The following is a 16,607-nucleotide window of genomic DNA, read 5'->3' on the forward strand; positions in this document are numbered from 1 at the left end:
CCAGAAAATGGTGGCACTCACACCTTTAATCCTAGTATTTCAGAGGCAGAGATCCATTCAGATCTCTGTGAGTTCAAAGCCACACTGGAAACAGCCAGGCATGGTGACACACACCTTTAATCCCAGGAAGTGATGGCAGGAAGCAGAAGGGTATATAAGGCGTGAGAACCAGGAACCAAGCGTGAGAAAGCCTTTTTAAGCTTTTAGCTTTTAGCAGCAGTTCAGCTGAGATCCATTCAGATAGGACTCAGAGGCTTCCAGTTTGAGGAAAACAGGATTGGCTGAGAAGTTGGCGAGGTAAGGTTGGATGTGGCTTGTTCTATCTCTCTGATCTTTCAGCGTTCACTCCAATACCTGGCTCCGGGTTTGTTTTTATTAAAAAGACCTTTTAAGATTCATGCTACCATTTCCTAGTTCTTCTTGTTCTTTTTAATAGAATATTTATTAATTCTTTGAAAATTTCATACAATGCATTTTGATCATATTCACCATCAACTTTTCCCAGATCTCTCCCCATCTTCCTTCCCAACCATCCCCCCGTGTCTTTATAAAAATAACCCATCAAATCCAATCCATGTTGTCTCTATGCTCCTGGGTGTGGGGCCGTCCACTGGAGTGGAGTCAACCTATGGCGGGGGGGGGGGGGGGGGGGACGGACGACACGACCACATCCTTAAACAAAACTGACTCATCTCCCTCCCCCGGAATCCATCTGATCTCAATAGCGTCTCACTAAGGGGTGGGGGCTCAGGAGCTCTCCCCCTCTTGTACTAAGATGTTGATTGGCTTGATCTTGTGCTGTAGACTCAGCTAGTGTGAGTCTGAGTGCGACTGAGAAGGCACTGTTGCATCTCAGCCCTCCTCAACCTCTCCAAGCCCTCTTCCTTCCTGAGGCTTGGGGATGGTGAGGACAGAGGCGTTCCCACTTGTGTCTGAGCACCCCCTGTCTCTGAGTCTCTTCACTCTGACCGGTTGTGGGTAGAGGTACAAAACCGGACGGTGGTTTGACACTAAGACTGTTTAGCAGACCCGTGGTTGTAGGTTCACCCCTGGGGCCTCTCTGTTTTTATCTGTCTCAGAAATCGCAGTAACACTAACCTCCCACACCCACCGGGCAGCTTGTGCACTTGCCCTGTGTTCCGGGACAGCTCGTTCAGCACAGGAATTAGCCGTTCCTTCCAAGTCTGCTAGATCTGAGGTGATCACACAATTTATCTACGGTTTATGTAACCAGGACACAATAGAGAATAAATGAGCTGGGGGGGCGGGGAACCATGAGAAAGAGAGACTTTTCTCTCTCAGCTAGTATTCAATGTTAGCCCTTCACGCGTCTGGTGCCTAATGGGGGAGCAGAGGCCTCTCTCGGGGCCATTTCTGTCTCTTCTGTGGTGATAACTTGGTGGATTGCTTTTCTTTGCTGTGTTTTCTTTTCTTACACGTATTTACTCACCATAGAGATGTTTGTTCTTCGTTTTGGTTGCTGTCTAGATATTTTCAGCCTTCTGCTGTTTTGAACTTTGTCTTCATTTACCTCTTGGGGCAATGTCGGGAATCTGTTCATTTTATTTACATTTAGAAGGAATCACAATTCTGATTTTGTTACTCCCTTTCTGGAGTACCTGCAGTTTTGCAGACAACTTCTGTTCATTGGTTTGGTTGCATTAAAGTCAAGTGTCTAGGCTTAATTACATCTTACACTGCTATTTTTCTGATGTTTAAAATCTAACGCCCATGTCATTTTCAAACAGTGGTTTAAAATGCAATGTATGTATTAAACTACAGCCAAGCACAAATGAATACACCACTCCCTATAGCCCAGACTTCACCAGCCAGCACCTGCTGAATATTGCCAGGTAGCTCTTCCTATGCCTAAGTTCTCCTGGGATGAAATCTTACTATATGGACTGTTTTAGAATCTACTTTAGTTAACTGTTTCGTCTCCTTCAGCTTTACAAAGTTCGATGCTAACATACATCGTGAACTGTTTCGTATAATCCAGATGACAGCCATTTACTCTCTTCTTTTCCTCTTCCGTTTTGGGGGGTGAGAATGTGTCAGACTACCAGCACATTGCAGGTCCATAATGTTGCTGTTATAATCCCCATGCTTTGTCCCCAGACTTGAGAGCTTTTTTCACCCCGCAAGGCTGAAACTTTGTGCCCCTGACCAGGTCTCCCCACTTCCCCCTCCCTGGCAGCCTCGGAGTCTGCTTGACAATAGATTCCACAGATAATTGACACCAGGAGGTCACTGTCCCTGCCTGGCTTGCTTCACCTAGCACGTTGTCTTCTGAGTTTATCTGTGTTGTCACAGAGGGAGGCTCTCCTTCTTCTTCTTAATGGCTGGATAGTATCTCAAGTTAATCGTATTCTGTTATTATATACCACAAGCTTACCCGGGTTTTTGATATCAGATCATCTGCAATAGACATGTGGGACATTTGTCATGCCTTGGCTACTGTGACATGAGAGAATAAACGTCTTTAGAAGACACTGGCTTCCTTTTCTCCAGGTAAATACTCAGCACTTGGACTCCTGAATCATACAATAGCTGTTCTGAGTTTTTCTAAATATCCCAATAAATACTCTTTCCTACAAGGGCTGCACCAATTCGCATTTGTCAAACTGAAAAAAAAAATAGTATAATCATTTAAAACACACACACACACACACACACACACACACACTTGTCCTTTGCAGTTAGCACGAGTAATCATGGAAAGTTTGGGGGCGGGTTGGTGTATTTTTAACTGATACACAAAAGCACATAGATAGTCATCTTGTGGGGTCCATGTGGTGTTCTGATGCAGCTGGGCTCTGTGTAGTATTTAAATCAGGGGAAACAAATCCATCTTCAATTTTCAAGCAATCACCATCTCTTTCGTGGTGAAAAGCTCCAAACCCCTTCTTCCAGCTTTTTGAAATGGGACATGTATTCCTGTCAGAAGAAATCACTGGAAACGACAAACTGCCCCCTTCTGCTGTGAATGCTTCTGCAGCACTTCTCAGTACCCAGCCACGTGCAGACACCAAAGGGAGCAAAGGGTGGGAATGAAAAGGGGAGGGAGATAGAGAGGGGAAGAGGCACGGGTCTGAGTGCCCAGTGTCGCAGATGCAGGGGGCGGGGCTCAGGAGGGCCGTGTTGACTTGGGGGGCGGGGGGACAGCTCCAGAGAAAAAGCGCCGGGCATAGCTTTATCTTGAACAACATACATTTTCCTCACCAAGACAGGAAACAAGTGGTACAGTTGTACCTATATTTTCTTTATAGTCATTAAGAGTCCAAATGTGCTTAGCTCTGGACTTAGATTAGAAACCTCTGGGGTCGTTTTTCTTGCTTCGTCTGTGTTCTACAGAGGAATTGGAAGAGCCGGTGAACCTCTCTGATTTTTCCATCTTCCAGAAAAGATAAAACATCACAAATACTATCAATGTGACAACATCTTTTGATTGTCTTAATGGAAGGAGATGTGGGTTTAAAACTTGAAATATAGGCGGGTAGTGGTGGTGCACATCTTTAATCTCAGCACGGGGGTGGGGAAGTGGGGTGGGGGACAGAAGCAGGTGAATCTCTGAGTTCGAGGCCAGCCTGGTCTACAGAGCGAGTTCGAGGCCAGCTAGGTCTACACAGAGAAACCCTGTCTTGAAACAACAGCAACTACTACGGCAAAAACAAACTAGAAATAGAGAAATAAACACAGATTTTTTTTTTTTAAACAATGGAAAACTCAGAGCGTCACCCTGACAACGTTCCTCCCTGTGGCCACTAGGTGGCGCTGTACCTCAAACTTGAATTTGCAGTAGCGGCTTTGCTCCAGATTCCTCTTCCCCACGTGCTGCGCTCTACTGGAATTTGCCGAGGCGGAATTTTGTTGTCTGCAAGTCAACAGATGTTTGCAGCCGTCCCTAAGCATCGCTGCTGGAGTTGTCTTTTCAGCACCCTCGAAATACTGTACATATTAAAGACAAGAAAGCACAAACTACGTGGAGGGCAAAACTCATGGGCAGGGTATAACGCTCGTCTGGAAAGTCTGACCACTGAGCCTGAGTTTGATCCTCATAAGCCACGTAAAAGTGGGAGAGTGCCTAGTCAACAAAGTTGTCCATGGTGTGTGTGCATACACGCTAATCTCTCTTCTCTCTCTCTCTCTCTCTCTCTCTCTCTCTCTCTCTCTCTCTCTCTCTCTCTCTCTCTCTCTCTCTCTCTCCCCCCCTTCTCTTCTCTTCTCTCTTCTCTTCTTTTTCTCTTCTCTTTTCTCCTCCAGGGAAACTCACTAGTAGTGGAGAATGACTTTGAACTCTGATCCTCCTGCCTCCAGCTGTGGATTGCAGGATGTACCACCACACCTGATTTATGTGTTACTGGAGATGAAACCTGGGACTTTGTGAATGACAGGCAAGCAATCTCTCAGCTCAGCTACATGCTCAGCCCGGTTGGACTTTTTTCTATTATTCATTGAAAATATCTTCCGAATCTTTCCTTGGGCCCAGCCCACCCATCAGAGCCCATCCACACTTCATCCCCTGCTCTCCTTTTCTATGCTCAAGACTTCCTGAGAACACTCTGTCTTAATCATCATCACCATTGCTCCTATCACTTTTATATTCCACTCTGTCCAAGAGAGTAGTCCCATAGTTAACCGTCAGGATGCTCATTTGGGGTGAGAATTTGTAAACTGTGGGTTGAAGCTACCCATCAGCGGCAAAACTGAAACCTCTCAGGTCCATACGCCGTGAATTAACAGCTCATGTGTGGATTCAAAAAGGAAATAGTGGAGGGCTGGAGGGATGGCTCACCAGTCAGCAGCACTCACCAGTTGTCTTGCAGGGGACTCGGGTTCGATTCCCAGTACCCACATAGTGGCTTGCAACCATCTGTAACTCCAAACCCAGGAGACCCAATGCCTTTTTTTTGGGCATCAGGCAGGTGCAGACAAAACACTCATACATACAAAATGAAAACCAATAAATCTTATAAAAAAGAGAGAGTGGAGTAGGAGGCCTCGTTTTCCTAGTCACACAGTGCAATCTTGGTCACGGCAGCTACGCACTTTCTTCAGATTACCCACCAGATCTAAGAGGTCAGCTCTGAGAGGTTTCCATCTTAGACTATGGCATGTCCTGCCTTCTAGAGTCCCCAGGAGGACTGAAGCATTCACTCCCTTGGCTGCCAGGGCGCACGCAGTTTCTAGGAAAAGCACCCTGTGCTAAAAATGGCTGCCACTTCGTGTCTCATCCTCCATCCTGGAGGAACCCTGCCGCCAGTGCTTCTCAGAGAAGGGGACCAAGTCGCCTCTGCATCTCAACTGAGGAGACCCTGAGGGACCCAGATCCAGTCAGGGTCTCTGTGGCATCTGCACTGCTGTTCGCTATAAGTTACAAAATACTTCATGTGCGTGAGACTCCTCGCCGCTACTCTTTGTCAAACAAGAAAACACACTCGTGGAGGGGTGAGACCCGCTGGCCTGGGCAGCGCCCCTGCACCATGGGCTGGTTCCCTGCTCATGAGGAGGACTTCACAGGCCCAACTTTTTCTTTAAAGTTTGTTTGTTTGTTATGTGTCTGGGTGTCCGTGTGATTGGTTTACACATGTGTCAGTGCTCCACAAATGTGCCCCGTGCCCAGGGGGACAGAGGAGGGTGTCAGAGCCCAGGGAATGGAGTTACAGGTGCTGTGAGCCCCCATGTGGGTACTGGGAAATGGACCTAGATCTTCTGGAAGAGTAGCTAGTGCTCTTAACTGCTGAGCCAGCTCTTGAGCCCCAGATGCAACTTTACTTTTGCTTATCTATCAGTTCTTTTTCCTCTATTAATTCACATTTTATCAATAGTTTTTATATCTCTTTTATATATACATATACTACATGAATGAAGCCAATGTAACAACTACAGATATTACTTTATCTGTTTCTCTACATTTAAATTTCTATAAAGGTATCAAGGCAGATTTTGACCCAATTATTAAAACACTCCATTCTCCTGAAGATCTTAAATCAATGATAGATTTTAGAAGATATCTTTAAGTTAACTCTACAAGACAATAAAATCAAAGTTCATAACAATAATTTGGCAGAGAAAAAAGGACATCATAAAACTGTCCCCAGAGCCAGCAAGGCGGCTCACATATGGAATCGGCCTCAGCAGGCGTAATGAGGACCAGAGCTGTAAGTTCAAGGGCAGCAAACCCCCTACTCTACCCAACGGTATAAATACCCAAATTAATAATGTGTGTATAGATGAAATGCTGCCTAAGGATTATGAGGACCAAGTTCATAGACACTGTATACTGAAATTATGACTCGATTCACTCAAAGACCTGTTTATGTTTGTGTTTATATTCCTGCACTCTGAGAATTTATTATAACTAGCAAAAACCTGTCCAATCTACAAGCCACCTGTGAGCAATATGGGGATTTACTTCAACCAGTTTGCGAAATGATAAACACCTTAAAAGTCTCTGGCAAACTAAAAATCTCTTATTTGTATTCCTCTTTCCCACCGAGACAAATTCAAAGAGAATAAATTTAGACTTCTTTTAACCCACACTTTATCAAACAATAAAAATAAAAATACTTCCCCTGCTTGGGAGTATTAATGGGAACTCACTATCACTATAAAAATCTCTCAACCGTGTATTCTTACAAGGGAGAGCGTGATGGCATTTACAGTTCCTCATAAACCTAGTGATGGCTGGTCCCTGTTCCTCATGTCCCCTCCAGAGGAACACAGTGAGGTTATTAACTAACAGATTTCTCTCTCATCTGAAATCTCTTTCAAGCAGACACCATTAAAATGATTTTGAAGGTCTTTGAGATTTTGATCGGGCTGGCACATATTTGTTATTTATATATTTGCTATTTCACTTCTGAAAGATCATAAAATGCCCTCATTTCTAGCAGAAGTAAACTCTTCATGAAAAATAAAATTAAGTCATTTTTATAGCCTTTTGTGGTGTAAATTTAGCCCACCACATCATCTTTTTAAAAAAGAGCAAAACTTTGAGTTCTAAGTATATATTTAGGGGCTGGAGACATGGCTCAGCAGTTAAGAGCACTGGCTGCTCTTCTAGAGGACCTGGGTTGGATTCCCAGCACCCACATTATGGCTCACAACCATTTGTAACTCCAGTTCCAGAGGATCTGATGCTTTCTTCTGGTCTCCAAAAGCACCAGACATAATGTGGTAAACAGACATACATGCAGGCAAAACACTCATGCATACTAAATAAACAAAGTTTTTTAAGTGTACATTTTAGTGCTGTGGTGCTTTCATACAGGAAGGGATTATATGATTTTAAACAATTAGGTAATTTCTTTACTTGCAAACTACTTTCTCAAGTAGACACCTGATTCAGTCCTCTGAAGTCTTAGTTCTTTAATTGACTTGCTGTGTTTGCATGTCAGAAAGCATACCTGGTCGCTCAATTCCTCAACTGCTTACCACCTTCCTGGGCAGGAGAATTTTTCCATGAATTTGTAACATTTGGGATGCGTTAGTGTGTTTTCTGAGTCAGTAAAATCTTTAAACCCTTTCTAGTAACCCAGTAAAACAGTCTGGAAAAGAAGTTCTTTACACAGAGTTAGCATATATGTGCAACCTCCAAGAACGGAGGCTTCTGCAACGTCCAGTGCCTGGCCAGGCAGCCTCGGGGAGACAGACCGGGGTTACACACTCTTCGTGCATCCTGCACTCAGTCCTTCAATTCTCAGGTTCACACACAGAGAAAGCCTCACAGTCAAGCAACAGAAGGAAACAAACTCTCTCAGTAAGTTCAAAATTGCTTGAAAACTCCTGAGACTCAAGAAGAGTTTAGAGGCAGCATGTTAACCTGAGCGTCCTGTGATTCCGAAGACACCCTCTAGGGGGCAGCAGCTCCTCGCGCTGGACCAGGCAGCGGAGGCACGGGCTTTATTCACTAATCCTAAACTGAGAAGACTCCCTTACCCGAAAGCAGATAAAATCCAACCCCAACCATCACTCAAACCTAGAGGGATTACTGTAGGATGACACAAAACAGGGTTCCCTTCCTGCCACTATGATGGGAGTCCTCAAATAAAAACACCGGGGACATACATCAGACCAAAGCCGTCACACCACAACAGCTACAGCGTTTTAAAATCCTCAACACTTCACAGATCCCCGGAGAAACGGCGCTGTTAGTGTTCTCAGAGAATTAATCTTGCTCTCTTTTGATGGCTCACTGAGCTGGGCTCTGTATCGTTCACTCGGCTTAGCCAATCTATTGAATGGCATCATTTGTTAGGTGATTAAAAGCTCTCAAAAGTTTGTTGGGGAAGAAAAAGGGGGGGGGGAGGGTTTGTGTTCTCTGCATTCATGAGGAAAGTAAAATGCCAATCAATAACCACCTTTGTATAGAATGAAGACAGCTCACACTAGTCATGATATTGATGAAGCAGAGTTGTCATTTTAGATGGAAGCTTCCAGAAGATATGAGTCAGGGTAAATGGATGCAAGGACCAGCTTGAAAGGAACTGCTGTTCCACGCAGTCTGAGCACCAAAACAAGCTGAGCATCAGAAAAGAACTTTGTTGCTTCAGGTATCAATCATTGTGGCCTAGCCTGCTGATTAAAATTCTCAGCCCTAGACAAGAAGCAAATGTACACGGAAGGTAAAGAGTTAAAACAACTGGTGGGAGGCTGGGACATGGTTCCGCTGGTAAATACTTCCAGTGCAAGCCTGAAGACCCAAGTTCAGATCCCTAACACCCACATAAGAAGCCTGGTGTGGCGGCACACACTTCCAATCCCCATGCTGGAGAGACTGAGACAGGAGGATTCCTTGAGGCTCACCGGCCAGCCAGTCTAGCTGAATCAGTGTGCTCCAGGCTCAGAGGAAGATCCTGCCTCAAAATATATGGTAGAGCGCGACAGATGAGGATCCCACCCACTGAGCTCTGGCCTCCAAAAGCATGTGCACACTCACCTACATGTATGCACCTTCTAAACTCCCTATAATCCCACTGCCAACTCATGTGGGTTCTGGGAATCCAACCCAGGTCCTCTGGAAGAGCAGCCAGTGTTCTTAACCACTGAGCCGTCTCTATGCCCTTATGTATTAATGTTTGAAGTTGGCATACAAACTGATTGGCTCTATTCTGTGTTTATCTCCTTTGTTCTAATGAGCTGGTCTCTCCCACGGCCTCCGTTGAGCTGCCTGTCCCTGCAGCCGGCTCCCTTTCTCCCCAGCGGTGTCCTCTCTACTTTGCTGTCGCTCACATTTACCCTCTTTTCCAACCCTTAAGGTTTCTTTTCCCCCCAACTCTTATGATTCCTTTCTAGTTTCATCATAGAGAGAGAGAGAGAGAGAGAGAGAGAGAGAGAGAGAGAGAGAGAGAGAGAGAGAGAGAGAAGAGAACTAGGTTTCCTCACGTGGAATATGCCTGGGGCTGGCTTGTTTCATTTAACATCATGATTTCCAGTACCCCCTGTTTTTCTTGCCCTGTTTTATGTATCCTGTGTATGTTATGATTTAACTTTTCCCTGTGGCAGAGTAATTCCATTATGTACATGAGTCACATTTTCTTTCTTCATTTCCTATTGATGGGCATCTAGGCTGGCACCATTTCCTAGCCATTTCCCCTGGTGCAGCAATAAACTGATATTTGCACTTGCTTAAACTCCCTTGGAGATACACACACACACACACACACACACACACACACACACACACACACACAAGAATGATACAGCTGGGTCACATGATGTTTCTACATCTCGTTTTTATGTATTTTTTTTTTTTAAGAATGTGTGTGATAATTGCTATTCATTGTCAGGTTGGATTTAAAGTCAAACCACTGGGCATTGCCTGTGCAGATGTTTCCAGAAAGGTGTAACTGAGGAGGAAGCCTGCCTGGAGGTTGCATCATCCAACGGGTCTCAGACTGAATAAAAGGAAAACAAGAAAGGAATTTGAGGGGACTGGGCTCTTGTGGCTTTTGTAGAGAACCCAGGTTCCATTTCCAGCACCAATATGATGGCTCATGACCTCCCATAACCTCAGTTACAGGGACCCAACACCTGCTCCTTGTCTCAGGTTCCAGGTACACAAGCAGTGATACACACATGAAGGCAAAGCATGCACGCACATAAAATAAACCCCAACCTCTCCATCCCTGACTACAGCTGCTCCATGCTCCTGCCGCCACACCTTCCCCTTCACGATGGAGTTCAGTCCCTCAAACCCTGAGTGGAAAGTTCTCTCCTTTCTTAAGTTGCTTTCATTGGGTATTTAACATTTAACATTACAGGCAATGTGCCACCATGCCTGGGTATCATTTGATTTCCTGATGATGGCCATTCTGACTGGGGTGAGATGGACTCTCAAAGCAGGCTTAATTTGCATTTGTATGATGGATTCTTTTAGAAGTTTTTGGTCACCGTGTCTCCTCTTCTGAGAACTGTCTGTGAGGTCCCTTAGCCTTTTACTGAGAGGATAATGACAAGTCACAAGCCCCTATCTGTAGGTCATCTCTTCACTCTGGTGACTGTTTCCTTGGCCATGCAGAACCTTCTAGACTCCATGTAATGCCTTCTGCTAACTATTCAGCTTATTCCCTGGGCCACAGGGGTCCTTTTGAGAGCCCCAGCCTCTGCCTACGTCTTGAAGCAGTTTGCCCAAGCTCTCCTCCCGTAGTTTCAAAGTTTCAGGTATAAATTAAGGTCTTTGATTTGCTGAGTTGGTTTTTGTGCAGGGTGAGGGGTGAGGATCTCGTCTAATCTCACATTAAAAACACAAATAAAATTTAAAATCAAAACAGTCTTTACAAACTCAAACACATTAAAATTCCAGTCTTTTTAAAATATCCACTCTCTCTAAAAATCCCAAATCTCTTTTAAAAGTTCAAAGTCTTTCAGCTGTGGGATCTTGTAAAAACCAAAATTATATTAAACACCTCCAAGAGGGAAGAACCTGGACACTGTTACAATCTGAACAAAGCAAAACCTATCTCCTAATGGTATAAATATAACCCAATCTACAATTATCTGGGATTTATTCACGATCTTCTGGGCTCCTCCAAAGGGCTTGAGTCACTTCTCTGGCTCTGCCCTCTGCAGCACACACAGCTTGTCTTCCAGTCTCCAGCTGGCCACTCTACAGCGGCTGCTGTTCTTGGTGGTCATCCCATGGTACTGGCATCTCCAAAATGCTGGGGTCTTCTCGGCAACTGGGCTGCACTTTCACCACTGACCAATGGCCTCTTCTGGCCTCTCACAGTGCCAAGCCTCACCTGCTCTCCATGACCCCTTCATGCCCTGAAAACCAGTACCACCTGGGTGACTCTTACACATTACCAAGTCTGGCTGCCAGCACGAGGTATAACCTTGGCTGCCTCTGGAACACAGCTTCTCTGTGCTCTTAGGAAACACTTCCCGGAAGATTTCACCTCAGTAATGCTGACCACTTTTTAACCACCATTAGTTTCATAGCTCTAGCTGCCAAGCCATCAAGCACGCCAGAAAAGCAAAGTTTTGCTTTAGTAGTTCTGGTTTCTTGTTAATCACAGCTGATTCTTCAGCCTCAGCTGACCAGAACCACACAATCTTAATTCAAAATGACAGGTGGCCCAGACAGTCTTTAAATGTCCCTCTGAAACCTCACAAGCCAGGCCTCCATCATCTGCTCTCAACATTCTTATCTCCCGAGCCTCCACAGAATAACCCACTGTGTTCTTAACTCAGTGGTTTTTCTGCCCAAAGTTCCAAAGTCCTTCCACAATCCTCCAAAAACATGGTCAGGTAGCTCACAGCAATACCCAACCCCGAGTACCAGTTTGTCTTAGCCAGGGTTTCTATTGCTTCAGCAAAACACTATGGCCAAAAAGCAAGTTGGGGAGGAAAGGGTTTATTTGGCTTACACTTCCACATTGCTGTTCATCACTGAAGGAAGTCAGGACAGGAACTCAAACTGGGCAGGAGCCTGGAGGCAGGAGCTGATGCAGAGGCCATGGAGGGGAGCTGCTTACTTTTTTCTTTTTTTGACTTGCTCAGCCTGCTTTCTTATAGAACCCAGGACCACCAACCCAGGGATGGCACCACCCACCATGGGCTGGCCCCTCCCCCATTGATCACTAATTGAGAAAATGCCTTACACCTGGATCTCATGGAAGCATTTCCTCAACTGAGGCTCCTTTCTCTCAGATGACTCTAGCTTGTGTCAAATAGACACACAAAATCAGCCAGTTCACGAGAGGACGTGTGGCAAAGTTCTGAGCTAAGAATGGGGGAGGTGTGCCGGGTGGTGGTGGCGCACACCTTTAATCTCAGCACTCGGGAGGCAGAGCCAGGTGGATCTCTGTGAGTTCGAGGCCAGCCTGGGCTACAGAGTGAGTTCTAGGACAGGCTCTAAAGCTACACAGAGAAACCCTATCTGGAAAAAGAAAAAGAAAAAGAAAGAGAATGGGGGACGTGACTGGGGTGGGACAGAGGCCATCTCCCTGGAGCCAATGGAAGTCCACTCACTAAGAAAGGAGATGGACATGGATAAAGAATGTCGTATCAGTTAGCTTTTCAAAAATTCTGACCAAAATACCTGACATAAACCCTTAAAGGAAGAAAGATTTAATTTGACTCACAACTTCAGAGGGCTCAGTCCATGGTTGCTTGGCCCTAAGTACTTGGGAAGACCCCCATGGTATTGGGAGTGTGTGTAGAACAGCTCTCACATGCTGGACAGGAAGCTGATTCTTCTATATTCTCTTTTTATTACAGCCAGGTCCCCAGCCCATGGGACAGTGCTGCCCACATTTAGGTTGGCTCTTCCTGCCTAATTAATCCTCTCTGGAAATGTCCTCGTAGAGCCGTAGAGTAGAGCCGTAGAGCCGAGCCTTACAAATCTCCTAGGTGATGCTAAATCCATTCATGCTGATAAGATTATCCATCTCCTGCAGTGAGCCATGCTTCTGTCCCTGTTCCCCATTCCAAAGTCTGTAAAGGTTTTCACTCCCTGGAAATCTCTGTTACCATCCACCAGCAGCCAACACACACTTTTCATCCACATAAAAGAACAATTTCCAGTTCCTCCTGAGGCTTAAGGTCACTATTGCCTCTGTGGCTATAAAACTGCGACCTTGCGAGGTCACAGCCGAATCACGCGGCCCAAACACGCCTCACCCTGAACCGCAGATACTGTCACTTTAAGTCACTAAGATATTGATGTTGGTCATAAGACAACAGTAGAGAGGACAGGAAGGTGTCTCAGTTGGTAAGGTGTTTGTGGTACAAACCCGGGGACCCGAGTTCAATCCCCAGAACACACATTAGAAAAAAGCCAGATGTCATGGCGTGTATTTCTAATCTCAGTGCTGGAGAGGCCCCAGTGCGGCGCTCACTGGCCAGCTGAGCTAACCAAATTGGTGAACCCCAGGTTAATGAGAGACACTGTCTCAAAAAGCAAGGTGGAGAGTATTCCTGAGAAATGACACCTGAGGTTGGCCGCTGGCCACAACACACACACACAAACACACACACACACACACACACACACACACACACATATGATAAAGAAATAAGCTAAATGATTAATTACGTTTAACAAGACAGTAGTAAATGCTCAATATGTTTGTCATACCCCAGGTATCAGAAGCCTCAGCTTGGTAAGGCATCATACAGGTGAAGGCATGGCCTGGCTATTCACTCCCCTAACTAAGAGAGGAATCTGGCAGAGGAGCAATCTCTAGTGTCTCCATACAAGATGGAGTGCGCGTCTGTGGTTTGTACAACTGTTCATGTCAATGTGCCGCAGTGGTCTATTAGACAAAGAGCGGTATCTCGGGCCACATACTAAACATCAAAAAAGATCATTATTCGATTAACTGAACAGGAAGCTGAAGTTCAGCAAGGAAATTACTGAAACGTGTCACAAAATGCGTAAGCCTGCACAAGAACTCTGGGCTCCCCAGATGTCAGATGAGGATGAAGAGCAGAGAAGGAATCCTCTCTGAGAAAGGGAGAGAAGCAGTGGAGAGAAATTTGAAACCAGGAGAGGAAAAGATGATTCATGAAACAAAGGCCCAGTGCTGCTGGGAGAAGCCGTGGGGAAATGCTGCCTTGGGAGGGGGCTGGCATTCTCTTTTAAAAAGTGTGTGTCACCGGAAGTGTATCAGTGTCATAAACCTCTGAGGACAGATGGTGTGGGTCTGAATTCTAGCCCTTAGCCCAGGGGAAGCAGTGGCAGTCACCTGTTTTCAGTGGCCCCCCAATGCACCCTGATTTGTATTTGGGTGATTATCATAAGGGATAAAGAATGAGACTGAAGATGAGGAGACCGTAGCTCTGTCTCCCTGGCCCTCTAGGATGAGGGCATGTAATCACCAGTCTCTGCTTTTCCAGCTCAGGACGCAAATTCCAGACTCAGCCCAGCCGTCATAGCGCCTGCGCCTCCCTGGTATTTTAAGAAGCCGTTGTCCGGTGATTACCAACTCCCACAAAGGTCAAGGAGTGCAGACAGAGCCCATTTCTTCACTCCTACTCTATCCTTGATGAAGCAACACTAATGGAATAACGAGATGAAAGTTTAGATGTCGGCATGACAACGACTCTCACGGAAGTACAGGTGGAGCAGAAGAAAGATCTTCTAGAACTCAAAATCAGGTCAAAGTCACAGGAAGGGGAGACAAGGGTGCTAACAGGAACTAAGCTGGTGATGTATAAAGCAAATGGGAGGGGGCCTCATAGTGGCTAGCGAATTATAAGGTCTCGGGGGAAGGCTTCTTACACCTCCTCATGCTTTTATTTGCAGAACTGAAGAAGAGGTAAATATTTAGATTGAAAGGGTTCGCCAAATCCCAGGTATACTTGTTTAAAAGAAAAAGCATAAATATGGCACGAATTCTTTTTTTTAAATAACTTATTTATTTTCATTTTATGTGCATTGGTGTTTTCCCTGCATGTATGTCTGTGTGAGGTTGCCAGATCTTGGAGTTATAGACAGGTGTGAGCTGCCACATGGGTGCCGGGAATTGAACCTAGGTCCCCTGAAAGAGCAGTCAGTGCTCTTAACCACTAAGCCATCTCTCCAGATCCCCCCTCCCAACTTTTTTTTAAAGTCTCCACCCAATAAGACACAATCTCAGGACCTTCCACTCACTTAGACCGAAGAGGTAGAAGGCGTGGTCTTAGTCACTTTCCCGTTGTTGTGATAAAATGCCATAACCACGGCAGCTTATGGAGGGAAGGGTTTGTTTGGGGCTTACGGTTCCAGAGGGTTAGCGTCCATCACTAGCGTGGCAGGGAAGCGGAGCAGCAGGCAAGCAAGGCAGCTGGAGCTGGAAGCTGAGAGCTCGCCCCTTGATGATCCACAAACACGGAGCAGAGAGTGAACTGGGAAAGGCATGGCGTGAGTTTGAAAACCTCAATGCACTTTCCCAGTGACGCACTTCCTCTAGCAAGACCACACCTTCTAGGCCTGCCCAGACAGCTCCACCAACTAGCACCAAGTACTCAAACACCTGGGACTACACGGGGCATCTTATTCAAACCATCATGGATGTATACAATGAAAACTGTAGAACACCGATGAATAAGAGTGTGGAAGATAAAAAAAGCGGGAAGACACTCCGTGCCCATGGTGTGGATGGCTTACTGTTTTTAAAGGTCCGTACTACCAGTGTGAATGAGGATATCTGTCACAGGTTCATGTTCTTGAACACTTGGTCCCTAGTTGGTGGTACTGTTTGGGAAAGTTTAGTAGGTGTGGCCTTCCTGGAGGAAGTATGGCACTAGGGGACAGCTTTGAGAGCTTATGGTCTCATCCTATCTGTAGCTGGCTCTCTCTGCTTCGTGCTTATGGTGATGGTAATGGGTATGTTTATGGTAAAGGATGAACACTCTCAGCATCCTGCGCCTGCACCGTGTCCGCCTGCTGCTCTGCCTCCCTGCCATGACAATGATGGAACCAGAAGCCCAAATAAACCACTCCTGCTCTTAGGTGCACAGGACATGGTGCAGCAAGAGAAAAGTAACGAATGCACTATCCAAAGTGGCCTGAAGAGTCAATGAACGCCCATCAAAATCCCAGCAACACTGCTGACAAGAAGAAAAAGCCAAAAATGTCTGTGGAAACACACACACACACACATACACACACACACACACACACACACACACACACACACACACACACACACACACTCGTCAAGGCAAAACAAAGCAAAAAAACAAAGCATGAAGCTTCAAAACATATTACTATCTGACTGCAAAACATGCTTCAAAGCTGTTATAATCAAAACAGCTTAGTCCTGGTGTGAAAATAGACCCATGGAACGATGGGATAGAACATAGAGTAGAGCAATAAGACCCCCTCTCAACAGCATGACCATATATGTCTTCAACAAGGGCCCTGAGGACACACATTGAGGAGAAATTGGTCTCCAGCCAACTGTGATGGGAAATTACACGCAGAGTATGAAAAGCTGACCTCATGGAATGGAGAGTAGAGTGGTCTCCGGAAGTTATGGAGGGCAGTGGGGCAGGAGGGGCTGGAGAAAGGCTGGCCACAGGGAATTCAGACACAGTTACAGGAAGAGTGCATTCTGGGTTTCTTTTAGCCAACATTGTATAAAAATGTGTTCCTTCATGTCATTAAAACATTC

The 16,607-nt window shown here is 45.7% G+C and overlaps 1 long non-coding RNA gene across 1 annotated transcript; it reads left to right on the forward strand.

The window, feature by feature from the left end:
- The first annotated feature begins 30 nt into the window (after nucleotides 1–30).
- On the forward strand, nucleotides 31–7,244 carry LOC143273029 (uncharacterized). The gene is made up of 4 exons (XR_013050869.1): nucleotides 31–297; nucleotides 2,414–2,511; nucleotides 3,769–3,950; nucleotides 4,264–7,244. It is a non-coding gene; the product is annotated as an uncharacterized LOC143273029 (long non-coding RNA).
- Nucleotides 7,245–16,607: the final 9,363 nt, after the last annotated feature.

Source organism: Peromyscus maniculatus, chromosome 4, assembly GCF_049852395.1.
Source record: "Peromyscus maniculatus bairdii isolate BWxNUB_F1_BW_parent chromosome 4, HU_Pman_BW_mat_3.1, whole genome shotgun sequence".
Lineage (NCBI taxonomy): Eukaryota > Metazoa > Chordata > Mammalia > Rodentia > Cricetidae > Peromyscus > Peromyscus maniculatus.